This window comes from Desmodus rotundus, chromosome 10, assembly GCF_022682495.2.
Source record: "Desmodus rotundus isolate HL8 chromosome 10, HLdesRot8A.1, whole genome shotgun sequence".
Classification (NCBI taxonomy): Eukaryota; Metazoa; Chordata; class Mammalia; order Chiroptera; family Phyllostomidae; genus Desmodus; species Desmodus rotundus.
The window spans coordinates 11,748,327-11,756,683 of NC_071396.1; the positions used below are offsets into that span (position 1 = coordinate 11,748,327).

Consider the following 8,357-nt stretch of genomic DNA (forward strand, 5'->3'; position numbering starts at 1 on the left):
TGGCTGGTGTAGCTCAGTGGGTTGAGCGTGGGCTGTGAACCAAAGAAAGGGTCGCCATTCGATTCCCAGTCAGGGCACATGCCTGGGTTGCAGGCCAGGTCCCCAGTGGGGGCCATGTGAGAGGCAAGCACACATTGATGCTTCCCTCTCTTTCTCCCCCCTTTCCCCTCTCTCTAAAAATAAATAAAATCTTAAAATAAATAAATAAATAGTGTCTATCTCACTCATTCACCTCCATTGAAAGCAAAGTCTGTTGTTTTTCCCATCTTGCAAGATGGCAGGTGAAAAAAATGAGAAACCGGATACCAAGAAGAAACCCGAAGCAAGAAGGCTGATGCTGGAAGCAAGGTTAGGAAAGGTCACCTCAAGGCCAAGATGCCTAAGTAGGGGAAGCCCCACTGCAGCTGAAACCTTGTCCTAGTCAGAGGAACTGGCAGGTATTCCTGGTCAGCTATGTATTCCCCAAAGGCCACATACAAGAGGAAGCATTCCGCAGCTAAATCCAGGACTGAAAAGAAAAAGGAGGAAGTCATGTCCACTGTCACTAAACCAGTTGGTGGCGACAAGCATGGTGGTACCCGAGTGGTTCGACTTCGCAAAATGCCTAGATGCTATCCTACTGAAGACATGCCTGGAAAGCTGTTGAGCCACAGCAAGAAGCCCTTCAGTCAGCAGGTGAGGAACTGCGGGCCAGCATCACTCCCAGGACCATTCTGATCATCCTCACTGGGCGCCACAGAGGCAAGAGGGTGGTTTTCCTGAAGCAGCTGAGCAGTGGCTTGCTCCTTGTGACTGGACCTCTGGCCCTTAATGGAGTTCCTCTGCGTAGAACACACCAGAAATTTGTCATCGCCACCTCCACCAAAATTGATATCAGTGGTGCGAAAATCCCCAAGCATCTCACTGATGCTTACTTCAAGAAGCAGCTGCACGAGCCCAGACTCCAGGAGGGGGAGATCTTCGACACCGAGGAAGAGAAATACGAGATGACAGAGCAATGCCAGGTTGATCAGAAAGCCATGGACTCGCAAATTCTGCCAGAAATCAAAGCTGTTCCCCAGGTCTAGGGCTACCTCCACTCCCTGTTTGCTCTTACAAATGGCCTTTATCCTCACAAAATGAAGTTCTACATTTCTTTTGAAAATCCTAATTAAATAACTGATCTGTTTAAAAAAAAAAAAAAAAGAAAGCAAAGTACATCCATTCATGCTTTCATTGATTCATTTCCTCCCAAACAACATTTATTGGCTTCCCACAATGCTCAGGAGAAACCAAAGGGCACTGCCAGGGAATGAGAACAAGTTACAGGTCAGACAGACAAAGCACACCTCCTCCAGGCAGAGAAGGACCCCAATGCACAGAGCTGGATTAGGGAGAGCAGGCTGGATTCCAGCTGTCATTTGTCCCCTTGGAGGGCAGCCTTGGGCAGCGTACAATCTCACTAACTGTACAGGGAGGCCTGAGGAATACAAAGACAAAAAGGACATGGGTCCTGCCCACCAGGATTCAGTCTAAAAGAGGGAAACACAGTCACATCAACTGCTTTTTGATAGTTTATCAAGTTTTTCAGGGCTGACAGTAGAAGGCATTGGAAAGTTATAAAGTTAAATTAAATTTTTAGCCCTGACCAGTGTGGGTCAATGCGTTGGGCATCGCCCTGCAAAGTGAAAAGTTTCCGGTTTGATTCCTCATCAGGGCTCATGCCTGGGTTGCGGGTTTGGTCCTTGGCTGGGGCATGTATGAGAGGCAACTGATCCGTGTTTCTCTCTCACATCGATGTTTCTCTCCCTCTCTTTCTCCCTCCCTTCCCCTCTCTCTCTAAAAGCAAAAAAGAAAATCTTTAAAGAATTAAATTTTCCCACCTTTACAGGAGATAAATGCTTTTAATTCACTTACTTTATTCTCTAGCTAGGAGAGTGAGAATACGTATGCATACCCTTATATATGCCATCCTGCATAGCACTAATTCATTGTAAGATTATTTGTCTTTAGAAATACTTTCCTTTAAAAATAATACCAACACAATTATTCACAGTACTTTATTAATAACCTTCTTTGCTCTGAGAGTACTGTGCATGCATTTTTAGCCAATGAGAGCAAGCTGTGCTGTGCACCCTGAACCAATGAGCACGAGCAAGCGCCTCCTACTGCCTAAGCCCTCAGCCAATGGATATCCATCCTACGCATTGTCCGTGGTTGTATGAGTTCTGCAAAGGTGGGGTTCCTTCCTCTATGGCCTTTCTTTCTGCACCTATTTTGTTTCTGGCAAGTTGTTCTGACCCACGATGGCCTGCTTTAGAATTAATAGCGCTGGACCCATTTCAAAGCAGCAAAGGAAAAGTATCATGTTGGATTTGAACAGAGAGAGGCCCGCAAGGAAGCAGTCCAGGTAAGGAGGATCAACAGGTAAGTAAGGATTGGTGGGAGTCCTTGGACTTGACGAAGAAAATCCTAAACATCACTGCAGTCCAGGGGACTGATGGACATGACCTCAGGGCACCTGGATGGAAAGGACGAGCAACGGGTAGTGGCTGACGCCCCTGCACACAGGCAGGGACCGTGTACACCAGTAGGGACCAGTCACAGAACTGAGCTGCCTGCTGCGCTCATTTCCAGAATTGCTAAACAGACTATGCACTGCCTTTTGCTAGCCGATAACCCGCAGAGGAAGAATTAGTGCACTAGGTAGCAATGGTCTTAGAAAGAAAAAAAAAATAGCAGGGCACAGAAAAACTAAATTCTGATAGGGACTGAGTTGCTGGGAAGGCAATCCGAATAAAACACAGGTCCCCAGCTACACACGTGGACTCAGGGAGACTTTGGCTTACTACCTGTCAAGTTTTTCTGCGTAACAGTGACCTCCTGAAGCAGGATTACTGGAAATGGTCAAACCAACACCGCATGAGTATTTCCGGGAATTGACCAACACCCACGGGTGCTTGGGAAGGATTTTTACATTGGCTAGGAAGCTGGACCAGATCTGGGGGTCTTAAACCTTTTAGGGTCAGGAGTTCCCTGAGAACTGATGAAGAAAGGTAAGGACCCTTCTTTTCCTGGAAAAAGTTCACATGCCCTTTGAATTGGTTACTTATTGTTATATAATAAATCACCCCCAAGAATTTAGTGGCTTCTTATCTCACAGTTTCAATGGGTTAGGAATTTGGAAGCAGTTTAGCTGAGTGATTCTGGCTCCCCAGGTTCAAGTCAAGATGTTAATGAAGGCCTGAGGCATCCAGTACAGTGGCTCTCAACCAGGGGTGACTTTGCCCCCAGGTGACATTGGGCAATGTCTGGAGACATTTTTTTCAGTCACCAAGGGTGTATAGACATCTAGCAAGTGGCGGCCAGATTCCGTTAAACCTTTTACAGGGCTCACGAGAGCCCCCCCAAATGTTAATAGTGCCAAGGTTGAGAGACCCTGATCCTAAGTCCTGAGTGGGTTTGGAGGATCCCCTCCCAAGCTGGCTCCTTCCTAGGCTGGTGAGGGCAGATGGCATCCCTCACACCGTGGCAGCTGGGTTCCCCCAGCGCGAACGGTTTAAGAGAGAGGGAAGGCGAGGAAGCCACGACACTTTTTAAGACCTGAGTACTGGAAGCAAGTCACTGAATACAGACAACACCGAAGGGGAGAGGAATTCACTTCCACTGTTTGAGGAGAGAATTATCAAAAATTGAGGACACGTTAAAATCACCACACCCACATGCAACAAAATTTTACATGTCAAAGTAGAGGTTTCACAGATTCCAGATGCCCTTTGTGGAATCACTAAGTTAAATACCTTTAAGATTCCTTCCATCTCCAAAAGATACAATCTAATAGCCCATGATTAGGGAAAATGCAAGGACAGGGAAAAACCGGCCAAGCAACAAAAGTCTTGATTCCACCCCAGCCATTGTTCAGGCCCTTGCTTTCACAGTTTACCTTTCTCTTCCTCCTTCTGGATTTTCCATCCACGGTCCTTGCAACTTACTTTGTCATTGTATTTCATCCCAGAGGAGAGCAGAGGTGCCCAGCCACCGGCATCGACAAATGGGGAACTCAGACTCCATTCAAGAGAGAGACTGGCTGAGGTTTCGAGACCTTGCGCACTTTGAGACGTAATACAAGCAGGACCATCAATATTGCAAGTAAGGGCTGGTTCTTATGGTCTAGTCAGAGAAGATGAGGGACAGCTGGGTAAGAGAGGCACTCCGATTCATTCACTGGGTCCCCGACACCTTAATTTGTCCATTTATGTGCTTTCTATTAAATATGAGTAATTTCCAAGGTTGTGATTCCACGACGGTTCCTTGCAATAAAAATAGATTTAATTTTTCTTCTTGGGTGTTTTTCAAGGCTTTCTACAAAATCATTTCTTGGTAATGATTTTGTTTTCAAACTGGGGAGGGAAGTATTTAAAGTATTCAAAGGCTTCTAGATGGAAAAAGGCTTTCTCGATCCAGTGCTGTGATGGATCCAAGGGGTAAAATCTAATCTATGTGTTCGCTGCCCTTGAAATGTCTCAGCTGAGCACTGGGGCAGAATACCAACAGAGCACAGGGCTTTTAATACAGGGTCCAGGCGTTTTTCCCGACCTGGAAACGCTGACTTTACTTCCGGTGGCCCTTCTGATCGCCTTTGGAACAAGCAGGGCTGTGAAGGGGACAGTCGCACTCAGCCATTGCCTTGGTTTCCTCGGAGATTTGAGTTTTAACGGGAGGTGCTGGCAAGATGGGGTCTGTCTGTGGGAGGGGCCTGCCATCACAGGTCCTCTTGGGATGGGAGCGGACGGGGTTTGTGGCATGAAGACACCGCAGAAGATGAACAACGAGCCAGCTCCTCGGGCGGCGGACACAACATACCACCTGTTGATATCTCACATGCAGGAATCAAGCCTCTGCGTGTCCTCACAGTGGGGGCTCCCCACTGCTCCTGAACAGCGGGCACCACTGATCCCTGAGCTTGAAGGAAGATGTAGCAGAGCAGGGCCTGGGGCGTTAACTGGACACACAGCACCCGAAGGGGGGAGATCCTTGGTGTTACCCCGGCCTCCTCCCCTCCGAGCGAGGCCTGGGCTGGCCTCTCCACCTCTTCCCCTTGGAGGGCTGAGGATGGGGGCCCAGACTCCCTTGCTTTCCTCTTTCTTGCTACTATTAAGACAAATAGACCCTTTCTCATTTCAAGAGTTTTCCCACCAATCATCATGGGAGCAGGTAACAAACATTTAACTGCTGGGGCCGATGTGGAAGAGTTCCCAAGGTTCCGGAACTTCACCAAGGTCTTACAGTGGGGACCCCCCCCCACCCGTCTGGTTTTCTCTTATCCTTACTTAGCCAGCAAAGCTCACTGAGTCCCTCCCCTTGGAGTCCACCTTTGACCTTGTGGAACTTTTTCTCTTTAAAAGCCAACTTCCCAGCTGGAAAAGGCAGTCGGTCCTTTGTGAGTGGTTGGGGAGGAAAATGAGTGCCCTTGCTTCCCTCTGGTGGGCCACACACCCCATGGGCCGGTGGAGACTGGACAGTTTTCTTAGAAAGGGAGGCCCACTGCAGTCTTTCAGTGCATTCTGGAAGTAAAGGCAGCAGCTGCTTGCAGATGACCAGCCCTGCCTGTGCTGAAGTGCCTAAGGAGCGAGCAGGTGGCTGCCTTGGTGAAGGGGCACCAGCAGAAAGCCACCCATAGGCCCTGTGTGCCTGGCCACAGTGCCTTCTGTCTGGGGCTGAGGGAACCCAGAGTTTGTCATGGGGAAAGCTGAAGAAGACTTCAAAATACAACAGGTGTGAGGACCCAGCCAGGTGGCTCACTTGGCTGGAGTGTTGTCCGGGTTCGATGCTCCGTCGGGGCACACACCTAGGTTGCAGGTTCAATCCCCAGTTGGGGTGTGTACGGGATGGATGTTTCTCACACTGATGTTTCTCTCTCTAAAATCAATAATCATATCCTAGGGTGAGGATTAAAAAAACACAACATGTATGAAAAGGAAGCAGTCTGTGAGAAGAGTGCTAGGACTGAGGGCCCTCAGCCGGGTTGGGATGGAAGGGGGTCAGCGTGTGGAGACAGCATTTCGTAAGAAGGCTGTTTTAGAAGAAACCTGTGCCACGAGCCCACCCCCTGCCTCTACCAAGGAGCAGTGGTGGCTGTCTCCTTGGAGGGCTTATCTGTAACTCTCAGCTGGGAACCTGGGGGGCCGGGGTCTGCCTTTCTCCTGGGAGAGACATGGGGCTGACCTGCTTGGCAGGAGAGGTTGGGAGTGCCATGGCACTGGGGAGTGGCCATGCCCCTGGAGGTGGTCAGAGCAGGGGATGTGTGGGTGACCCAGGGAGCCTGGAGGCAGGAAGCTGGAGGGGAATGCCTGGGCGTTAAGACCTGCACAGGTGACAAGACAGGCACCTGCCAGACTGAGGGGTCCAGTAGGGACCTCCTGAAAGGCTGATGAAAGCACCCTAAGGGCTTTACCTGCATGAGCCAGGGGTCAGTACAGGGAAGATCCTTCCTATTGCCCAGTCTTTGCCCCCCTCACCTCCCAGGGGCCCCCAAACTGCCTAGAAACTGGGGCAGGAAGTTGAGAGGCCGAGACACAGGAGAGCAACTGCCTCTTTCCCACCGCAGGCCTCCAGCCTGAAGCAGGTCCAGCTGCGCCAAGGGAGGGAGTCATGGTAATGCTAAATTAGGTTCAGAGATTTGTTTGTGATCTTGTGCTGGGCTGAAACCGTTTGAATCTTAGTCACCGTGGGTGTAAAAGACCATCTGCCTTCTACAGAGGGGAAGAGTCACAGGGCCTGCCTGCAGAATTTCCTGCCAGTGACAGGAGATTCCCTCACTGAACAATCTTAGAAGGGCAGTGGGAAAAAAATCAATGGTTTTGATCCAAAGTTGTGCTTGGTCAACGTAATGTAGATGAGACAGGTTTTGTCAAGCGTCCGTTAGTTTGGCAGGGATGTCCAATGTTTCCTCAGTTGCTGCCCCAAGCCAGGGCCTGCCCGGAGGTGGTCCCCGCAGTGGGGAGAGCGTGGGAGGTGCCTGAGACCAGGCTGCAGCCCTGGGAGATCTGATTGCCACAGCCAGCTGGAGCTGTTCCCCAGTGTTCTGGGCACCACCCCAAGGAGGAATGGAATCACCACCAGTACCACTGGAATCTGGCAAAGGATTTCGACTCCAGACAAGCAAGGCCGGGCTGTTCTCTGGGCAAGGACGCTAGGGTTCAAAGCAAAAAACCCCACAAAAACAGCCTAAGGAGAAAAAGCTGAGTTTGGTTGTCCCTGGGGCGCCTGATAATGGCCTCAGCAGTGTCATCGAAGCCTGTGAGATTAGCACTAAGCATTGCTATTGAAACTATTCTGGGTAACTGTTTCTCTTTCTGGGATGATTTACACCTTTCTTCATAAAAATCACAGAATGTGAGAGCACCTGAGGGAGTCGTAGTGACTCTCTATGGCTGCGTTTCTGGAAGTCTTTGCGCTCGTGGGGGTGACATGTACTCAGCCATTCTCGACGCTTTTGGTCCTTAATGGTAGACAGAGCCCACCTTCCCCTAAATAGGCTGAAAGTATCAGGTATTCCATGTCCAAGCTCCCTTGCAGCTGGGTCGCTGGCATGTGTCCCAATCCTCGCCAATGAGATTGGTCCACCGGGAGTGATGGAGACAGTTTTTCTCTCTGGAACAAAGAGAAGGAGGAGAGGCTCTTTCCTTCCCTGCCTTTGGATGTCGATGCTAGAAGTCCAGCTGTCATCTTGCAACCACGAAGGGTAGACCAAGAGAAATACTGAGCTGAATCAGCTAATCCTGCTGCCGTCCACTTCTTGACAAGAGATCACGTGTGTCTTCATGGTTGAGCTGTTGTTGGTTGGACTTCCCTTTTCTTGCAGCGGAAAGATTTCCTGATGCCCACACCAAGCATCTTCTGTGAGTTCACAGACCCAGCTTAGGAAGCTGTGAACTCGAGTCTGGTCTCCTCATCCTACTGATGTCTTCTCTGGTCCTCAGTTTTCTTCAGTGACTTGTCAGCGTAGAGAAAGGCAAGGGCAGCTGGAAAACAGATCTCCACCTTGCTGGGAAAGTTTCGTACACGGGGAGGTGGTGGTGATGAGTAAGAAACATCATTCTGGGAAATACAGGTTTTCAAGCTGCTCAATTCCCACCTGTACTGGGGCCCTGAATGGCCTCTTTCTCTGAGCCTCGTCTCCGTATCTCCCTACCTCATATAAGGTTGTCCTGAGGTTCTCATTGGCATCTCTAGTCCATTTCTTCCTGATCACGGTTCTTCCACAGCATCAAAAGGCAGCCCATCCTCCAGCAGTGAAAGTTTAGAGGTTGGAGTGGGAAGTTAATGGGCTGGCTTTCTTCTTTTGTGTTGACAAAGAGAACAATGAGGTCAGTGTA

At 49.6% G+C, this 8,357-nt stretch overlaps 1 pseudogene; it reads left to right on the forward strand.

Moving 5' to 3' along the window:
• The first annotated feature begins 274 nt into the window (after positions 1–274).
• LOC112318773 (large ribosomal subunit protein eL6 pseudogene) lies at positions 275–1,154 on the forward strand (annotated as a pseudogene).
• The last annotated feature ends 7,203 nt before the right edge of the window (positions 1,155–8,357 follow it).